The sequence below is a fragment of the Eulemur rufifrons genome, chromosome 13, assembly GCF_041146395.1.
Source record: "Eulemur rufifrons isolate Redbay chromosome 13, OSU_ERuf_1, whole genome shotgun sequence".
NCBI classification, from domain to species: Eukaryota; Metazoa; Chordata; class Mammalia; order Primates; family Lemuridae; genus Eulemur; species Eulemur rufifrons.
The window spans coordinates 13926140-13948247 of record NC_090995.1 but is presented as its reverse complement, the minus strand read 5'-3'; the positions used below and the strand labels follow the sequence as shown (position 1 = coordinate 13948247).

Sequence of the window (22108 nt, the reverse complement as noted above, 5' to 3'; positions counted from 1 at the left end):
CCTCAAGCAATCCTCCCGCCTTGGCCTCCCAGAGCGCTAGGATTACAGGCATGAGCCACTGCGCTTGGCTTTACCAGCCTCTTTTAATGAGATCAATTTATGTCACCCAAATAGCTCAAGACGAGAAGAAACAATAGCAAAGCAGCTCAAATCATACTCTCCAACAAGAAAGGGATCCATTCCTACCTTGCCTGCCGGCTTCTCAACCAGAGGGCTGGGGAAGCAGACTGGAGTCACGCTGCTGTATACAGGAGGCTTCCATTGCTGCTCCTGCAAGAGGGAGACACACAGAGAGATTTCAGGGACTTAGCTGGCTCCTCTGCCGCCTGGAGCCATTCCCTGCCACTCACAGTAGTGCCCCAAGCACTTAAACTTGACAATCGTCACTCGAAATACCTGAGTCGGCGTGTTTGCGTGGCTGCTTCAGTTGCAGCCTGTGCCAACCCACTTAACCTCGGGCAGGGACCCCACCTAGGACATTTCGAAGGAATCCGCACACACGTTGACATAAATTGAGAATATTTGCAGCTTCATCTGTTAAAGTATCTTCCTAGAACACAGATCAGACTCTGTGAATCTTTTTTAAAAAATCAACTTCACTAATATCTCATCGCATAGAAACAATGACCACATGTAAACCTCTGGCTTTCAAATCTCTGAATCCATATGGGATAATTTTCAAAGTTCTCTACCTGCTACACAGAACCCTCCCAAAGGGTCCTGATTACGTTTTCAGCTTCAGCTCCAACGCTGTCCCACAATTTAGCCTAAATCTCAAGCAACACTGGTCCGTGTATTTTTTGTGAACAGTCTCCACTTTATGCCTTTCTTTGTGCTATTCCTGATTCCTAAAATAGCCTTTCTTCAGTATCTGCCTGTCCTGTAAAGCCCAACTAGGAAACACTGCAAACTCACTAGGAAACATTTCCTTATTTTCCTCTACTTCTGACTGGAGTCAGAATAAATTTCTCCCTACCACAGAGTCCCATGGTACTATTATCAGAGCACGCTGTGGTTTGATTGTGGCCCCCATAAGTTCATGTGTTGGAAACTTAATCACCATTATTACGGTATTAAGGGGTGGGGACTTTCAGAGGTAATCAGGCCACCAGGGCCCCATTCTCATGATTGGATGAATGTTACATTGTCACAGAAGTGGGTTAGTTATATCAGGAGTGAGATCTGGATAAAAAGGTTATGCAACCTCTACTTTCTCTCTGTCTCGTAGACTTGCCTACCCCCTCCCCTCCTGCCATGGGCTGCCCCTCAGCAGGTGCCAGTGCTGTGCTCTTGGACTTCCCAGCCTCCAGAACCATGCGCCAAATAAATCTCTTTTCTTTATAAATTACGCAGTCTGTGAAATTTCCTTACGGCAGCAGAAAATGGACGAAGACAGAGTACTTGTCACTCTCTGCTGGGAATGTGAGCTCCTGAGAACAGGACTCATGTCTTAGTTATCTTGTGTCCTTCACAATCTAGCACAGGTCTTATATAATGTAGGTGCTCTTTTTTTTTTTTTCAAGTAGAGTAAATTTTTCTTTTGTCAGCTCAATTTTTTTCTTTAGGTCTTTACTACTTTCCAATACACCCCACTAGCTCCAGTTCTCTCCTACCCACAGTCCCGGTTCTCACGGCACACATTTTTTACCCTCTCTCTTCAATCTCGTTAGAGAGAGACGTCAACAGACTTATCACAAAAACTTTAATTGTAGGCACCATGAAACCCCATAAAATAAAAATGAACTTTAAAAATGATTCAGCAAGGACTGACCCCTTCCCACCCCCTGCTGTCCACTAATTGGCTGTGGTTCTTGAGTAAGAGGAAGATGTCTCAGTGGTCTCACCCAGGAGTGGAGTGTGACCCTCTGGAATCTCTACCCCTGCTGTGACTAATTATCTTCCTCCCTCCCCCCAGGCAAATTACTTGCACTCTCCACCACGGTGGCCCTGACTGCAAATGTGGTTTGCGTTATTTACACACATCTTGCAGGGCATTTTGAGACTGATTGCAGTAGTCTCTGTGGTCTAGAAGGCAAAACAGAATTCCTAGGGAGGAGGCCCTGCAGTTCACCCTCAGGAGAAGCCATTCAAACTTCCGACTTCTTCCCAGGGTTTGAAAACAGGGGATATAGCTGGATTCCGAGAGACGTGGCTCTCTGTCCATTATGAGTTAAAATAAAACCAGCAGCTCATTTCACAGGTCATGTCCCAGGCGTCACAGCGTAATGACCATCCAACCCCACTGGCGCAGGTCCCAGCCATATCAGCGAAGGCATGAACGGAAGCTCCAAAGGACCGGGTCACCAACTCCCACCTTCCAGAGACAAAAAGACACTGACTGGCACCCAGGAAAAGGGCCCCACTCGATCGACTTGAAATGGCAACTTTGTTTTTTTTTTTTTAATGAAAATAACACTTTCTGTGTTGACGATTGGGAAATAGGATTCTGTTTCCCAGGAAGTCAATCTGCAGACGCGGTAGATGAATCTGGAGAACTCTGCCCTCATCACAGGCGGGCCTGGTTACCATGGCAACGAGGAACGAGCTTTCTTGGGGTGTTACAGAGCCTGGTTTTCTTCAGGCCAAACATTCCCTCGATACATTTACGCTGGGTGTACTTGAGACTCAAACAACTCAGCGGCTGAAAAACAGAGATTTCTTACCTAGAAATTGTTTGTTTGGTGGGAAGATATGATGCTGGGGCACTCATAGAAGGGAGTGTCTCAACGGATGGGTTCACGTGCACAACACAGGGTAGCGAGGGGCATCTAGTCACCACCAGAGAGCGTTTCCCTTTTCCCAGCCCTCGCCCTCATCTCAGGCTTCCCCGCAGGATGTTGTTGTTGTCGTCTGGGGTGACTGAGGTTTGCTGTTGTTTCACACCAACTCAGTATTTGCGGAATGTCAGGGTCTGGGTGCTGAGAACAGACTTTAGAGAAAAACAGCTGAAGCCTCAGGCCAATCAGCCATCTTCTCCAGATCTCTGCAAAACGAGGGCAATTACTGCCCCTTTTCCTTCTTCCCATAATAACCTCGGAGCCCTCCAAAAAGCTACAGAACTTCTCTCGGAGATTTCCACACAAAAGGTGCCTGGTGTTACTAAGACTGCACTCCTGAAAGGAGACCAAAGACGTTGTTAAGGCCTTGAACTGTGCTTGCAACTTTCAGTGTTTATCCTCCTGCCTGAAATACAAGAGCAACTCCTGGTGCAAAAGCAAAGAGATAATCTGGGTTTTGAAGGAGTGAAGACATTGGGGACCATTTCGCAGGCCTCGCCAGTTGACTGAGCAGTGAGATCAGTCCAGGTGGCACCGGCTCAAGGCTGCCTCACCAGGTCGCTCAGATGATCCTAATGTCTCTAGAGGAAAGAATGCATCCTCCCTCAGAAATCCGAGTCTATGCTCCATATAAACACGGATGTTCATGTCCACCCACTGCCCGCCCTTCCTCCCATGCCTCAAGGCTAGGGGTCTATCTTGGAGTGGAGGCAGATTCTATCTTAGAGATTGCCATTCCTCCTCCAGCCTCGCCCCGCCACGCTTTATCTATTGGGAGCAAAACCACAGGTAAGCGGGCTCTCTGGCTGCTCCTCTCGCTGCTGCTCGAGAGCCACGAGGGTTTCTGGGACCTTTCAAACACTCCATCAGAACGTTCCTGAACCAGGATGGGATTGCACACAATTGTCACTGCCCGGGCCCCCTGCTCTCTCTGCCCCCACCCCCAGTCTGGCAGTTGAGGCCGAGCAGTGGGGCCCTGGCCTCGCCCCACCCCTCCCAGCTGGAGCTCCTTCCTGGAAGGGTCACACAGACCAGAGCAGCTGAGGTTGGCCTTGGGAAGGGAGGGGCCCTGGGCGGAGGGCGATGAAACGTTGACTCACTCGGGCTTGACCAGACTTCCTCCCTTTTTCCACACTCCAGCACAGTTTTGGGTGAACTTAAGTAACTATGCACACTGCTGCCTTGTCCCCCTTTCTTCTGGGCTACGATCACAGACTCGCAAGCCGAGGAGAGAGGGTCGCACGGAAATCAGGCTCAGGAGCATTCTGGTTTTTAGGTTTTCTAGGCAGGATCCTGCCAGGACCTGACCTGTTGATCCAGTCTTCGCACCTCCCTCAGTACCCATTGCTCTTAAACGATCTGCTAAATTTTTGCATTTAAACATCCATTTCCTGGTTGTTTTGCATGCTGAGTTTAAGAAATGCCCCTAATGTGTTTACTTTCCTTCCCTAAGGTTTATGAAAAGAGGCACAGACTTCCTCAGACTCAGATGTGTGAGTTCTCTGCCTGCCTTTACCCAAACGCAGGTCCACGGAGCTAGACCACTTTGCATCGCATACTTTTATCCACTCACCAGCACGTGTTACATATTTTCTGGGTTGTTACACAGTTTCTGGGTTTATAATACTTAGTAGCTACACAGTGTTCCAACAACGTTCTAAAGTAGCATGTATTTGATATCTTAATACATATTTTTATTATTTCCATTTTCCCCTGTCATTATATATACTTTTTTTTTTGTCTTTTGAATCATTTCTTTAGATTATACTTCCAGAAGTAAGATTCCTGGGCCAAAGATACAGACATTTTTATGGCTCTTTTTATTTACTATCCTATTATTGCTTTTCAAAAGGATGAGACTGTTTTGCACAGCTGTCCCTGATGTGTATATGTATACACACACACACACATACAGATTTATAAATGTACATATGTATGTACATATACGCGCACACACACACACACACACACCCCAACATTTTTTTTCTTAACCACAAACCCCTCAGGAAAACACCATAATTAACCTCATATTTACAGATGAAGACACTAAGGATCGCAGAGGGTAAGTAACTCAGTGTCCGATGACCAATGTCCTTTTTATGGGCTTCGCTGCCTTCAAATGCCTGTTCCCAACATGTTCCCGGTTTCAGTGAGTAATGGCTGACTTGGTCTCTGTCCTGTAATTTCTACAGCTGCTGTCACAGGGAAATGATGACCACGGAGCCAGAAATGTCAGTGTCATAACTTGCTAGGTTTGAGACCCCGAGTAAGTTAATGAACCTTGCGAAGACTCAGTTTCCCCAAATGTAAAATGGGATGATTCCTCTATCACAGGCTTGTTTGGAGGATTTATATTGAAATACAGCTCAGCAAAGAAACTTACATAGTAAGTGCTAATATTATTTTTCACTGTAATAAAAAAAGGTTTTATTGTTATTCTTCCTGGGTGCCCTCTTCAGAGTAAAATAGCAGGTGTCTACGAATCTCTATTATAATTTAATAAATACATACCCGCCCATATTGTCAATCAGCTAACTATTCTGTAAGTACTGTGACTTAGCTCTGTGCTAGGTTTATAAAAATTTATAAGGTAAGTAATATAAGTTTATTAAGTATTTAAATAGAAATTATAACAATTATAAAAGGTATAGAATATTTAGACATTTATTAAATAAGCTTAAATAAATATGTTTACTTTAAAATTGTTTAAGGTAAGTAATATAAGTTTATTAAGTACTTAAATAGAAATTATAACAATTATAAAAATTACAAAAGGTATAGAATATTTAGACATTTATTAAATAAGCTTAAATATGTTTACTTTAAAATTTTAAACACATCCAACCCATATTATAAATCATAATTATAAATATAAATTTTAAGTTCACTTAAAGTAAAACTATAAGTTTTACAACTAAAGTCTCTAAAATAAGCAAGTATTTTAAATATTTTTTAAAAGTCATCAATTATGTGTTAATAAAATAAGCACAGGTTTATAAAAGTAAATGCTTATAAAATACGTTTATGTCGGCTTCTAAAGAACTTGTAAATATTAACAAGATATTGAGTGGAAAACACATTGGCCTGCCAGTCTGAAGACCTGAATTTGAAAACTGGCTTTGACACTTACTTGATATGTAACCTTTGGGGGCTCCATTTCATCAGCAATAAAGAGTATACAGCATATAATTTGCTTTTTTTTTTTTTTTAAATAAAGATCCAACAAGCCAATAGATCTGAAAACAATCAACAATCTTTTATACAGCTCTTTGGAACGTTGAAACCAAGACATGATAGTCACACCATAAAGCGTGCATCCACTTGTATGATATGAACTCCAAATCCTCTAGGAGTTCAGAAAAGATAAGAAGGGAAGTGAGAATTCATCTATTCCAACACGAGCAAACTTCACAGGGAGAAGAACTAATTCTGTGCGGTTCTCATATTGTCCCTGGAGGCCGACCTCATGCCCTAAGAGATCCCAGGAGTCATGAGCTCCAGGGAGGCTCCATCCGTGGTGGCCACAGCAGGGTTTTCGACAGGGGGAAAGAGAGCGGCAGGGACGCTGTCACCTGCATCTCTGCAGGCGGAGCTGCTTGGGGACCTGCAGCACATTCAGGGCAACGAAACAATGGCTAAGAGACCTGTTATGTCCCCCCAGATTTCAAAGGTTGAATTGTGCACCCCCCGCCCCGCAAATGCGCATGTTGACGTCTTGACACTCAGCTGCCTCAGAACATGACTGTATTTGGACGTAGGGTCATTAAATAGGTAATTAGGTTAAAGTGAGCTCATTAGGGTGGGCCCTAATCCAATCTGACCCGTGTCCAAAGAAGAAGAGATGAGAGAGAGAGAGAGAGAGAGAGAGGTACAGAGGAAAGACACAGGGAAAACGTAGCCATCTACGAGGCCTCAGAAGAAACCAATCATCCCCATACTTTGATCTCAAACTTCAAGCCTCAAGTCTTCATGTTAGGAAAAAAATTTCTGTTGTTTGAGCCGCCTAGTCTGTGGTGCTGTATCACGACAGCCCTAGAAAACGGATAAAGGCATCCCAGCAAAAGCAAAAGCCCCCAAAACTTCAATGTCAGTGGGAGGGACTTTCGGGCAGAGGGCAGTCGGGTTAGGGGAGGTTTCCGGATGAACTGGGGGGAGGGTGCCACAGTGACCACGACAATGATGTAGACGCTTGAATGGACGGAGTTCTCCGTGCCAGGACTGTGCAGGCACTAGAGACGGCCGTGAATAAGACGCAGTCTCAGCCTCCAAGCTCCCTCGAGTCTAGTGGGGAGAAACGTAAACAAATCATGTATAAAAGGAATGGTACATATTGAGAGCAATATTTGCAGAAGATGCAGTGGGAGCAAAAGGAAAAGCATCCACCTCAACCAGGAGAGAAGGCTGGGAGGCTTCCCGGAGGAGGTGATGTAGGAGCTGAGCGTAAGAGGACAGAATAAAACATAGGTGGACAAAGAAGAGGTGTGGGATAGTCTGGGGATACGAAAAGAGGCTTACGGTGCTTGAGGAAGAAGAAATACCAGGAGTGCCAAAAGCAAAGGAGGTATGGAATAAAAAGAAATGTTTAGCTTTTTTGCGAAGCATAAATAATCTGGTGCTGATTGATCTAACAGACTGGGATGGTGAGAGATGGTGCCAGAATCACTTTTCTAACAGTCATTTGAATGGATTACTTGGCAAGCAGAGAGGAGGATGCATCTGGGGGGAGGAAAGAGTGGAAGCCAGGCGACTATTTAGGCTGCTGGTGCCACAGCCAGGAAGGACAGGCTCATGCCTGTGCAGTAGCACAGTGGCTGGAGAAGAGGGGACAGACTGAAGAAACAGTGTGGAATTAAAATCAGGAGAACTTATCCACTGGCTGGAAGTGGAGGCTGAGCGGGAAATGATCACTGGCAGGTTTCTAGGAAGTGGAGGAGAAAGGCAGCGGAGATGAGGAGTCCGGACTATCGCTAGGATTACGAGAGAAGGGGGGGCGTGGCAGGAGCGAGGTGAGATGCAGGGAGGAGGGACAGTGTGTGCGGGGTAGGGTGCGTCTCGACATCAAAAAGCACAAAGAGCATTCACCACTTTGGAACTCTGGTTTTGAACATACTGTCCTTGGATGTGAATTTTGCACTACATTTTGGCCTTAAGCTGTCATCCTATCTCAACCTGAACTTTTTGCTGCGGCTAAAATTTTCCGCCATCGCCCGTGCACACGCTGAGCTTATTTATTTATTTCTCGGGTCCCCTCTCCTTTTTCTCCAGTTCTGATTGATCCTGGCTCCACTCTCTTCTCGGTGTGGGAACTTGGGCAAGTTGCTAAATCTTTCCAAACCTCAAACTTCCTGGTCCACCAGATGCGGATAATGCTAACGCCCATCAAACAAGGTGGTTGTGCAGGTTAAATGAAACTAACACGGGGTTCCACGGGAAGACAGGAAGGAAGCTCTCACCCAGACGTGAAGGTGGAAAGGGGTGAGGGGTAGGAAAGCCAAGGAATCGTCACAGAAGTGGGAACACCCACGTCCATCTGCCTCCACTCATAAACGTGTCTTCCTTGGACTTCTGGAAGATCATCCACTCTTGCTCCCCTCCGATCTGTTCTCTGCACTAATTCCGAGAGATCTTTCTAGAAATAAATCGAATTGTTGATCCTCCCTCTCTATTCTCTTCCCCCTTGAAGCAGACACTTCAGAGTGTCCCACTGCTCTTAGACGCAGCCTGAAATTTCATCTTGGCCGACGGGGCCTTTCTTGGTCCGGCCTTTCCCTCCCTCTCCGGACTCACATTGCACCTCTCTCCTCCTCCTTTTAGAATCTTCAATGTCAGGTTTTTTCCTGCCATGGAACCTTTCCTTCTGCTCTTTCCTCTTCCAAGGAAAATACTCTTTTACCTCCCAGCATCCCGCTGCTCACGTCTCTTTCTGAGTTAATCCAACCTTCCCTTCAGTAGGGGCAGCTTGACTATAATTTCTATCGGGTTATAGTCACCTCTTTCTGTGCCCTCATTCCATAAATGTTTCTCCTTTGTAACTCTCATCAGAATTGCAATGATTTGGCCGTTCCTTTTTTGCACATGTATTTGTGTGGCTTTTAATGAGAACACATATCGTCTGTCACCACTCCCCATGACTCTGAGCTCCCCAAGAGTCAGGGTCTTCTCTGTTCTTGTCCATCACTGTACCCCCAAACTCTAGCATAGCACCTGGGATATCAGAGGCACTCAATAAATATTTCTCAAATAAAAAAAAAAAAGAATAGTGAAATAAACAAATGGATGGATTCCTAAGACAATTCTTCCAGTAACAGAGGGGTAGGCAAAGAAAACGGGGAGAGTTTTCTAGGCACAAATACAGACAGATGGGAGAGCAAACATATCTGAGTAACACAACTTGTCTGAAAGGCCATCGAGGTGCAGGAGGCTTACAGAGCTGGGCAGGGCCAAACCACGAAGGACCATAATTATGAAGATATGGGAAAGCAAGGAAAATATTTTAGGCAAGAAACATCTGGATTGGCCACGTGCTCTGCAAGAATCACTTTGAGGTCACGGTGAAGAATGCACGAGAGGAGCCTGAGGCTGGAGGCCCAGAGATCAGACGTTATTCTGGAAACAAAAAGAAGCTGGTGGCATTTGTGGATATAGAGAAGAGGTCAGATTCGGGAGACTCAATCTGTCTCCCTCATCACGGCGGGCTGCAGGATGATACTGAGGTCTTCTTTCACGTGACTTGGCTCCGTGCCCGTGCTTGGTGAATGCCCAGACTTCATCTTCACGTATCCAGATCCAGGTTGAGTTAGCATTGTGCCTTTGTGGTCCCAAAATAAAAGAAGAACAGAGTGGAGGTGCCTCTAGAGTTTGGGTGGGGAATGGGGAAGGAAAGGTGTCAATCAAAAGCATAAAAACCTGGTCATTGATTGGCGATGCCGGGTCTCATCTTAACTTTCAGAGTTAGCTGTACTGCTTTCGTTCCCGGACAAAGGAACAAAGTGAGCACAGGTAGTGTGAATAAACAATCAAGATATAAATAAATTATAGGAGATACTCTTCTAGATGACACTTTGGCAACAAATTACTTTCGTGGTAGCTCCTTCAGGGCCAGCTCTGTGGGCGTAGGACGGGCACAGGACACAGGAATCGGCACTCAGAAAGACCCCGTGCTTGGTAGAATGCTATACTGTTGCCATTTTTAAATTTTTCATAACTTTATCTTTAAACTCTGTTTTATAAGTGAAGTCAGGTAGGGCAACAGAGGGGGTACACAGCAGAGGAGATGAGCACAATACCCTTGTCTGTCTCTCTTTGTCACCCATTAGCGAGCGTACAGTGTTTGCAGTGACCACGAGCACGGCATTCTAGTGGAACCACAACAAGTGGGGGTTCAGGGACATTCAAATCAAGTACGAGATGGGCATGTTGTGTCTTTAGTGGAGTGAACAAGAATGCTGACAGCCCTGAGAGATCATGCTTTCCATTGGGACCAGAACTTGCTGCCAACGCACCAGGAAGGCAATGGTGTTTTAAGAAACACGAACAATCAAGGAACCCTATCACATACGTTTTATTCACGTTACTTTTCTACTAGCCAGCCACTTATGCTGAAAACAATGACACAGGAGGTCACAGAAGAAGAAGAAATAGGGACATTTCCTCAGAAAAGGGTCCTTTTCCCTTTAGTCCTTCCTTACTCATCAATAAGCCAAAAGCAGAAAGTGTTGGTGGAATGTGTGTGTATCAAGAAGTCGAATGAAAGCTGTTGAGTCAGTTGCGCAGTGAGTCTGCTGAGAATGAAATACATATGCATGTACAGGCTGCTAAATATAAATCGTGTAATCTCAGCGAATATGAATTAAATGCTTGTGCAAGGCTGAAATTGCACAATAGAAAGAGGAGGGATAAAATTCATAGTAATAATTTAAAATTTATTTTTCTTTACTTGGAATGACAACAAGTAGAAAATAAAAACACACCATGGCAAGCTGACAGACTACAGAAGAAAGGAAAACATTATTTTTTAGCACACTGAACAGCAGTTTTTCCCTACTTTTTGGACAGAGGACCCTCTATCTACATTTTTCAAGGGCCCCTGCAAGTCACGAAGCCACCAGCCTCGCTGCAGAGGAAAGCACGTCCAGGTCCCCAAGCACAGCCAGGACAATCCACAATCCTGTCCACAAGCAGTTAGAAAAAAATAACTGACAAAAGTCAGTATTAAAAACCGATTTGTCTATATAAACTGCTGTGGCATTTATGGCCTAACAGATGAAACTTATACTCATGGGCAAATTTATCTTAATATTAGAGCACTATGATAAACTGCACTTCATACATGGCATCACTTTTCCCAAATCAGGAGCTCAGGCAAAATTCAGAGACTGTCAAACTGGATTCCAAAATCACCAAAAACAATCTTGCAAAAACTTACGAGCTTGATGTGGTCCAGGGTCAAGCTAAGCTTTGGATTCTGAGACTATATAGACAAACAAAATTTCTGTTCTCAAAGATGAAATCAATTAGTATTAACATAAGTTTTATGCAATGCTAAAACAATAAAAACCCAAAAATATCCATGCATTCTTTACACTTCAAAGAAACTTTTATGGAAAAGGGAATAAGCTTTTGTTCTCACATTTTCCAGAGCTTTCTGTTTCACAGGCACATGCATTTTGGCTGAGACTATTACATCTTCCTTATAGTGACTCTTGGATCCATTTTTTTACCAACTCGTGGAAGACAAACAACCCTGAAGAGAGTAAAGTGGAAGATACCTTAACGTCCTCTCCTTGAAGCTAAAAGATTTCTCAGAATTACTCTTTTTTTTTTTTTTTTTTTGAGACAGAGTCTCACTTTGTTGCCCAGGCTAGAGTGAGTGCCGTGGCGTCAGCCTAGCTCACCGCAGCCTCAAACTCCTGAGCTCAAGGGATCCTCCTGCCTCAGCCTCTAGAGTAGCTGGGACTACAGGCATGCACCACCATGCCCGGCTGATTTTTTCTATATATATTTTTAGCTGTCCATATAATTTCTTTCTATTTTTAGTAGAGATGGGGTCTCGCTCTGGCTCAGGCTGGTCTCGAACTCCTGAGCTCAAACGATCCGCCCACCTCGGCCTCCCAGAGTGCTAGGATTACAGGCGTGAGCCACCGCGCCCGGCCCAGAATTACTCTTTCTAAGAAGTATTAATACTTCTCAGTAGTAACATTACTACATTACTATAATAGAAGTATTAATACTTCTAAGTAGTAATAACATTTCCAAACAATATAGGCCTTAGCTAGTCTCCCTAAAAATTTGTGCTACTAGAAATTAAGTGGGGTTCCCTGGCAGATGACTTGCCCAATGGAGTGACAACCCACAGGCGTGATTCCCAGCAAGTAGACAGGTGGTACAATTTCAAGTGCAAAGGTTAAAGATGCCCCACCCATTGATCGCCTGAACTGGAACTTTTTGTCCAGGGAAACAACATTCATTCTGCGATTAATAATTAGCAAAAGGCTTAATGTATAAAATTGCCTGGGAGAGATGGCACGTTGGTTTTAATTCACAATGAGGGGGACAGTGGCCGAGGGAGAATGAACTGTTAAAATCAGGGTTTGGTAGGAAAGAGAGCAGAGAGCAATGACAGAGACTGCAGCTGAGAGGGGGGTGCAGTGGGGCGCGTAAGATGGCATCTGTCCTGTGACCGGGCTTTGGCCTCCCTGACTGCATGTTCTGCACCGCAGTGATTTATGAGCCAAAAGCCATTCTCGCCATTTTAATCTCGGTGATAACAGCAGAGCTCTTCCCGGGCTGGACTTTAGAACAAGACCGGAGGTGACGCCTACTTGGGCAACGTCGGATGTGGAGTTCAGAGCACAGCATTGCACGCTGCTCATTTTACTTTTCAATTGTTAAACCAGCTGTTTCGTTTCCATCATTAGAAAGTGTGAGCCATTATCCAAACCCCATTCAGACCGAAGAGCGCAGCGTTTAGTATCAGATTTATTCCTCAGAAGAAAAGGAAAGACACTACGACATGTCTCTCTCCTGCTCTACCCGCTTCACGGTTTTGCTGTGAGTGGCCACTCTGGCCGGAAACTGTGACAGAGGCATCCTTGACATTGTCTTTCATGTCCAAAGCAACACTCCACGCGATAAAGCATATGAACGTGACTTACAAGCTAGAACATATGGTACCATGCCAATGTTAGTTTCTCTCTCTCTCAAAAAAATAATTTACAATAATATCTTAGTAGAGAGGATGCAGGCCAATAACCTTTTTATCTGGAATTTTATTATGAAAGGTAAAAATAAAAAAGCAGACACAGGGCATGTTTCACAACATGGAGTCATCTTTGCCCCGTGTCCCTTGGTGGGCCAGACTGTCCTGTCGTTTCTCTAAGCCAGGCAGGGTGTGGTTTCCCAGACCCCTCAGGCCAATGAGGACAGAAGTCTTCTCTCCCTGCCTTGGGGCAAAGCAGTGTCCTGCTCAGCAACCTGAAGGCCAATTAAGACCCCGCCTTGAGATTCATCATGCCACTGGGTATGGCTATTGTTCACTCGCTGCCATTGTTGTGTAGAATTCCATTCTGTGACTATATACAATGCATCCATTTCCCTGCTGATGGACACGTGATTGTTTTCAGTTTGGGGCCATTACAAATAATGCTGCTATGAACATCCACAGCCATGCCTTTGGGTGCACATACGGACATTTTATCCTATGAGGGGTGTAAATGGGAATAGAATTGCCAGATCCTAGATTCTGCCAATATACAATTTTAGTAGACAATTCCAATAGTTTTCTAAAGTACGGACCAACATGCATCCCATCAAATTTACACTACCTCCGGCAGTATCTTTTAATACATTTCTTTCCCTGCTTATACTAGCCAGAGCCGGATTCTGTTGCTTAAAAATAAGAACTTCCCAAGACACGTGAAAAAAAACTGGAGAGGAGGATTACAGGTTGAGAACAGCAGGAAGAAAGGCCCTGAGGCTGATATGTGACCACCTTGTACTGACTGCTGACTCCGAAGAGACTGTTTCCATGTGTTTACTCACACACACATCTAGATAGATAAATAGGTAGAGATGGACAGATAGGTAGATAAAGCCAGAAATAATCTCAGTTCATCATTCTTACTTACCCCATTGTATGCAAGGCACTGTTAGGCAAAACTCTATGAAATAAGTATTATTAACATTTATTTAGGCCGGGCGCGGTGGCTCACGCCTGTAATCCTAGCACTCTGGGAGGCCGAGGTGGGCGGATCGTTTGAGCTCAGGAGTTCGAGACCAGCCTGAGCAAGAGCGAGACCCCATCTCTACTAAAAATAGAAAGAAATTATATGGACAGCTAAAAATATACAGAAAAAATTAGCCGGGCATGGTGGCGCATGCCTGTAGTCCCAGCTACTCGGGAGGCTGAGACAGGAGGATTGCTTGAGCTCAGGAGTTTGAGGTTGCTGTGAGCTAGGCTGACGCCACGGCACTCACTCTAGCCTGGGCAACAGAGTGAGACTCTGTCTCAAAAAAAAAAAAAAACAAAAAAAACATTTATTTAGATTAGAAAACTGTCATTTATTAAGTTTAGATAACTTGATTAAGATCAAATATATATAACGACAAAGCAAGAATTTAAACCCAAGATTGTCTGTCTCCAATGGCCATCCTGTTCACCAGTATAACACATTGATAGAGACTCTTTTTAAAGCCAAGAAAAGAGTTAACTAATTCATAAAGGGCATTTAGAGCGGATTCTGTTAACTCTAAATAACACGAAACAGCAGCAACCATGTTCCAGGGTTCTTTCTTTTTCCCATTGTCTGTGGAGATCTTCCTAGGCAAGATGGCAGATGTGTCACGAGAAAGACAGAACATTCCAGGGAGTGGAGAGCATGACAAACTGTTTGTGAACAGTCTCCGTTTATTGGTGGATGCTGACGCTACATTCCAACCCAGCGAAAATCAGAGTCTTAGGCAACAATGGTAACTCATAATTATAAAATGCTTTGCATCCCTAAAACATTACAGGTCAGAATGCTGCCAGGTCAGAAAGAATGACATATTTCTTTATCATCTAGGCTCAAGTCTTTCTTTAAAAGATGCCTTTTTTTCAGAGGGAGTGCAGACTAGAGAGGGAATATAATTTTGTTTACTATTATGGTTTGTTTTATTTCATTATCACAGATAAATACTAAATGTGAGTCAACCTATCAAAATACTGTATAAATTTAACCTGTAAGAATTTTACTGATCGTAAGATGGATGTATTTTTGTTGGTTGGTTGGTGTGGAAAGGCTCATACATGTACAAGAACATTCATGTAATCACCCTCATTTAGTTGTAATCCCATATTTCAAGGCGTGTTGCTGTCATTATGTGGGTGGTGGCTTTTTGATGTTTGATTGTCATAAATTGTCACTGGTTCACGGCCCCTGATTCATGTATCAGGAACACTTTATTCAAATAAAGAGGATCCCATCCTTGGATAAGATTTCCCTCAATTCTTAAGTTTCTATGATTCCAAAACATAGATAAAAAAGAAAATTTAAAAAACTGACTACTTTTGGCACACACTTAAGGTCATTTTTGCATATCGTGTAACTGTCCCTATAAAGTTATGTCCCATCAAAAGGACACATCGGAACCCACTTGGAAATCAGTAGTAACAATCAACCCCTAAGAAAGGGCTTCCCACGATCAAATAGAAAAGGATAAAGTAGGGCCGTAAGAGCAGTTGAAGTATTTCCTCTTTGCAGCTTATTTAATTACATTGTTTCATCAGCCAATTCTATTTTGAAAACCTCTCTCTAAAAATGACTGCTGAGCAGTTACAGTCTCATCTGTTGCCTGCTGCTTGTAATTTACAAGTGATTGCTGGATGTAAATTGTATAATTAATCAGCCTTAAAGAGAAGCGATAGCTGTGCCCTCGATCCCATTGCAAAGCTAATTTTTGGTGCGGGTACTTTCTATTTTTGCAGCTTGGGCTGATGTGAGCATTTAGCAGCCACGTGTCCGCCAGTTGCTGCTCCCAGTGGCGCCCTCCAGCCTTCAGAAAGTGGGCAGCGGACTCCTTCGTGAAAGACACCAGGTGAGCCTAAACACCTTGTCATACTTCACCCTCAGTCGTGTCCATACCCGGGGAGATGCCAAGGCAGCCTCTTCTGCAGAGGGCAGACACCCAGCAGACAGACAACCAGCCCACGTGTGCACCAGCAGGAGAATGTACCCCCGGTGATCCAAGTGACCTCCTTCCAACCTCCAATGCTCTGAATGAACGGTTTATTCTTTGGGAGTGGCCCTAGCATTTAATTTATAATCACATTTTTACAAAGATAACTCTGGAACCATGAAAATGAACTTGATAGCTAAAGATGCATTGAGGTAGAATTAAGCTCCTAATGGAAAACAATCGATTTAGGCTTTGCAATTTTTTCAAAACCCAGCTGAGAAATTCAGAGGATGAGCCACCGCTGTGGGTTTGGAACCTGGTATTTAGGTGTCTTCACCTGTCAGAGGTGTCTCCAACCTGGTATTTAGTGTCCCTGAGTCACCCTCCCTCTAATCCCCCGTTCCTCAAGGTAGATTTTAATGGATTTTTCTTGGCTTAAACTCCTAGAGAAAGCTAAAAATAAAAACTTAACATGGCGACACAGCCATTATATTCTTCTCAGCATATTATCTTTTAATATTAGTGTATGCCCGTAAATAGAAAAAAAAAAAAAAAAGAAGAAAAAGAAGAAGAAAAAGGAAGGAAAGAAGGAAAAACAAAAGTTGATCCACCTTAATTTATTGTTACATCTGTTCTATATCTGCACTCTACGTGACCTGGCATGATAAGAACTGAGAACTTCTAGTACTGACCATCAGATAAAAAAGAGAGGAACAGAAAACATTAGGACAGAATTCACAGAGTGAGAAAGAATTGTCTTACCAACTTTATTCCAGGAGACTCCCTCTGCTCTTTGGCTGAACTTGAACTCTGGTCTCTGTGAAAACGATTTGTTTTGGCTGAAATCTGGAATCTAGCTAATGTCAGCGTTAGTTTTATCATTAACTAAGAATTCAGCTTCATATTAAACTTTAGAATAAACTGAGAGGACTCCTTGGCTTGCTTATTTTTTATAGGTGCCATCCTGACATGTGAAATGCAGCTATGAATTATGTTCATTTAGTAAAAATAATGTTGCAGATGCAGATGTTTACATTTTGCAATCTATGATATCAGCCCAAGGCATGTGTCCGATTTGAAGGGTCTGGGGCACTGTGAGAATGACTTTGGTTTGAGAATATAGGCTACGCCCAAAGCGGTTGTAAACTGGCCGGGCCCATCTGCTTCAGTATGAGAGAGAGAGAGAGAGAGAGAGACAGAACACACAAATAAAAGACCCCTCTTCTTTACAATCAGAATCCTAGTCGAAGGACTCTGATTTCAGTTTCCCGTGTAAATGTTTAACAGCAATTATCTCTGATTTGTAAACCGTGGGGACAAGGATACTATGTTTTATTCACTGTTGTGTCCCTGGCACCTACTCTCCTGCCTGGCACGAAACAAAAGTGACAATATATTTTTGAGTCCTTGTTGCTGAGTTGTGTTCTGAGCGCATTTCTATAATTGCTAAAATTTTTTTAAATAATGAACCTACATTTATGACAATGAAAAAGAATACTATTTCTATAATGCTTAATATTCTACTCCTTTTACTGACATGAGCCAACTTGTGAATTAGTCTATCCAGAAATTAAAATTTTGGAAACTTGAGACGACTAGGACACGTGTCATCGTTCCCTTGCACTGCCTGCCCGTACAACCTTCTGCGAATATTTCCCACGAGGAACGGGGGGAGTTTATGAAAACGGGGTCTGCAGACACCACGCACAACCCGCCTGCCAAGTCTGAGCGTTCAAGGTCAGTGGCTGAGCTGCTAGGATGGAATTTCCTTCACAGTAAGATAAAAAAAAATAAATAAATAAAAAGCCAGACTCTGTTGTCTTCAGAAGATCGGAGCACTTGCTTTCCCTGCTTAACGGGGCTCGGGGGTCGGGTCCACGCGGACGTCTCTATTCAGAAAGACGGATTCCACGGGAGCAACTGTACAGTAACGGGGGGTAAGAACCAACCTCCTTCCGATGAGGGGAGAGGGAGGAAGTACGGAAAGGCGCCGGTCCATGTACGGATGTTCACGGCAGGCCAGTGAGACCTGACCGAGTCACTGGAGTGGACAATGACCACTTCTTGACATTCTACTGCTATTTTTCCCTTTAATTTACCGGGAAAAAAAAAACTGCCTTAAGTGTTGCTCATACGTGGACAGTAACATTCATGTAATTATCATCGTTTAGTTCTAATCCCATATTTCAGATCTTCTAAACCGAATGCTGTGCTCTCCAAGAGCTTCCTGTGTGCGATATTAGCAACAGTTCCGCAGCCTTGGTCGCTGGCTACGGCAGATGAGTGTCCTCGCTACAGCTGGTTCTCTTCTCCCTCCTGGGTACATTCAAGGACTTCCCAGTGTGACTCTGAGGTCACACTGGAGCACGATGTGGTTCTGGTAAACAAGTTCGGAGCAAACATAAAGAGAGTTTCAGGTTCGTCTCGTTATCTCTTCTCTTTTGCAGCAGCAAAATCTTAAGTTTCATGTTAAGTGAGGTGACGGTGTCAGGGGATGGCCAAGATTTTGTCAGCCTCGGTTGTTGAGTGACTACGTGGTGTAGAACCTCCTGCAGCCCAGCATTGCTTATGTTGTACTGCCATCAAGCCAGGGAGATTTTAGGGGCTAATTTGTTACCACAGCGTAACGAAGCCTATGCTGACTAATATACCGAAAAATATGTTGAAGACATGCTTATTTATCCCTAGTAAGAGGAGAAAATCCTCAAATGTATTCACGCCTCTTCAGTGTGTCCAGGGAATACTCAGATAGTTTTGGACTTACGAATGTGATCTCTCTTCACTTTCTGTGTAAGTAACAGATCAATAATGGAATCCATTCCTTTATTAAACAAGCCATTACTGAACACGGCATTTTCTGGATGTGCTTCTAAACACAACACTGAACAAAACAGAGAACATCCTGCCCCCGTGGAGCTTAGATTCCATTAAACTTAGATTCTAGGGCTGAAATTAAAAAATAAGTGAAATACGTAGGATTTCAGAAAGTGAAAAGTGCTATGAACAAAAGTAAATCAGGGAGGGGGCTGGGGAGTGGCCAGGGTGGGGAAGGGTCGCCTTATTCCTGGTGTGTGACAGCGCCTGGCACCAAGCTCGTCCCCAGTGAGTGGGGACAGACACTGGAGCATACTGTCACAGTGCGAATGATCAGCTCCCCTTTAGCTCTTGTCTCGGATTATTCTAGTACATCTCTTTAAACGTACATGGCCTTGAGGACCTGCCCTATCTCCTCCACTGCCCCCTAAAGCAGGAATGGCAGGTGTAGTCTCTGTAAAGAAATAGACCAGCCTCCCCCTCCCCCGACTGCTTCCTGCCCTCTCCTACTCCGACTTGTCTTGCTGGGCTCCTGAATGTGGGTTCCATCTTTTCCTCACAAGCTCTTCTTGACTCCTGGGGTACTCAGTGCTGACAGTTAATCTCCCCAGTTAACGTTCTATCCCCCTCAAGCACGCATCTCATTTTCCGAATTACAGACATCAGTTGGTATCTGCTCATCCAAACCGTCCTTGGGGAGAACTTTTCACACTCTCAGCCCCTGATAGCTCATTTACATGTTAAACCCCACGATCCCTTTTCTTCCCTTCCTTCCTCCTGCCCTCACCCAGGCTTCGGGTAATGACGCTAATGTCACCAGCTGAGCCAAGCTAATCCTTGGGCTTGCTGGTGTTAAAAAAAAAAAAAAAAAAAAAGATGAGCTGGGACAACTAAGTTCTCTGTCTCCTAAATTTGAATTAAGTCATTCAGACAGACTACACCAGCTGGTGGTGTGAACTGAAGCTGGAAAACAGAAAACAAAACACCATGAAGCAGAGCTGGGTTCATGGCAAGGATATTCCATCCGAAATCATGAGGCTACGGAAAACCGTGAGTGAGCAGAACAAGCCTCACAGTGACGGAAGGAAAACAAAGCTCACACTTGCAGGCGGGCCCAGAAAGAAAAGGAAAGAGAGAGAGAAGGCAAACGAGGGTACCTTGTTATTCTCTAGGGCTATAGTAGCCAAGCTACTCCCTGGCTCTGAGTTCCTCACCCTCAGGGTGCTGAGCCTGTCCCTGTGACTAGGTTCTGGCCTCAGTTTCCCTGTTTTGGGCTGAGGGACCACATGGGGCTCAGCACTCTGCCATGATGCTACTGCTTGGGTGTGGTGGCGCTTGATTCTCCGGCTTGCCCACCTGTGTCCCAGCCCAGGTGCTGGACCTGGACTTCCCGTTTTTCCTCCTCGGTTTCCAATGACTCGAGTTCTTCTGTGAAAAGTCTGCTTGCTCACATCGGGTCAGGCAAAGATTAACTGAGCACTCAAGGACTTCCCAGCTCAGAGTCTCTGCATTTGCTGTTCCTTCTGCCTGAAACAGGTTTTGGTTTTTTGTTTTTTTTCCCTATTCATTCATTCAGCAAATAATGGAGACAAAAAAAAAAAAAATAACAAGGGCAAAGAGCTGGAGGCTCTTCCCTCATATTTCTGCATTGTTTACTCCCTCCCTTCCTTCTGGTCTCTGCTTAGATGTCACCTATGGCAGAAACATTACAGGTTGATGGCACATAGAGTGACAACGCGCCCATCACTCCCTATTTTGTTTCATTCTTTTTCATAGCACGGCCACTGTCTGACAAGTTTCAGTTATTTTTGCGTCTTCCCTGTCTCCCCAACTAGAAGGTGAGCTCTGCAAGAAAGAGACATACATGGTCAGATTCACTGCCGTGTCCCCAGGGCCTGGGAGAGTACCTAGTAGTTGCTCAATAAATGTTTGTTTAGCGAATGGCTAACAACCAGCAAGGCGACGGGAACCTCAGTCCTGCCAGGGAAAGGGACGGGATTCTGCCAGCCGCCTGCCCGAGCACCTCCAGATGAGAACACAGTCAAGCAACGCCACGAGTTCGGCCTGGCGAGACCCTGGGCAGAGAGAATCCAGCCACTCTGAGCCTACAGAAACGGGAGCTGATAAAGGGGTGTTGTTGATGCCGCTGTGTTGGTGGTAATTTGTTACGCTGGACTGGAAAATGGATACAGGCTTCTTCTACGCTGTGTGGCAAACAGCTCGCAGAGGGTTAAGGCTGGAGGGAGAGAGACAGGGCGGGGTTGCCGCAGTCACCCAGACATGGGAGAAACGCCCAGAACTGCAATGATCCCACGCGTGTGGAATTCACAGAGGCCTTCCCTGCCGGGCTGAGCACACCGCTGCCTTTGAACTCCATGCTTTAAAGCACCCAGTAACTTCGGAGGGAGCTGCTTTCACAGACGGGTTGGCTACGCCAGCTCTAATCAGTCCGTTTCCGGCTTCTCCATCTTCCTGCCAACACAGGTTGCTGGGTTATCAACAAGCTTCCTGTCCAAGGCGCCTGAGTTATAAACATCAGCCGTGCTTCCAGCCAATAGCTGCCTTTCGGAGGCACAGACACGTAGCAGTAATTCTCAACCCCGGCAGCCGAGGAAAAGGGTCCAGGGTGCTTTTAAATACGTGATATCCGACCCCTCAGAGAGCCTCATTCAACTGATCTCAGGTGTTGTGTTGTTTTGGGTTTTTTTTTTTTAACTCTTTCAGTGATTCTAACGTACAGCCATGGTTGAAAACAACTGAAATACAGCCTCCATGGGAAGGTGTAAGATTAGAGAAATAACCATAAAATGCTCCTCTCTCATCTATCTGTAGAATAGCGTTAGAACACAGAGATTCTCCTTCCTCCTCTTCTTCCTTCTCCTTCCAACTCTACCAACAGGGAAACTAATATTGTCATTGTCATTGTCATCGTTGTGCAAAATGTGTTACACGAACACTTCATTGTATAAATGATTTCAGATGATCGACGAGGAGACTAAGGCTGAAAAAAGTTAAATGAATTGACTTACAATCACAGTCATCGGGGACTAAGCCCAATCTCCAACCAGGGTCACGTCCCAGGCCCTGTGTCTTCCCACCAGCACCATCCGGGAGGAACTAGAAACTAGGACACATTCACTTCACTCCACCAGCCACCAAATACTGATCACCGATCGGGCTCCAGATACTCGGCCCTCACACCGGTGTGATGTGATGAGGATAGGTACTTCCACGGTGATAAAACTGAGGTTTGGAATCAGGCAAGAATCAAGCGGTTGATTCGGAATATACATCCCAACGTTCTGATTCCAAGTTCAGTGTTCCCCACTGTGCTCCCTCAATCCTAGCGACAGAAGACTCCG

The 22108-nt window shown here is 44.6% G+C and overlaps 1 protein-coding gene across 3 annotated transcripts in view; it reads right to left on the bottom strand.

Annotated features, from left to right (window-relative positions):
• The window catches only part of RASGEF1B (RasGEF domain family member 1B), a 307416-nt gene that overhangs the window by 115774 nt on the left and 169534 nt on the right, over nucleotides 1–22108 (bottom strand). For 2 of the 3 annotated variants that reach the window (XM_069485432.1, XM_069485433.1), the window contains exon 3: nucleotides 187–270. The gene's annotated coding sequence lies outside the window, so the exon portion shown is untranslated. Of the gene's footprint in view, nucleotides 1–186; nucleotides 271–16694; nucleotides 16736–22108 lie in introns of those variants that run through there. The other variant, XM_069485436.1, reaches the window with a different exon arrangement.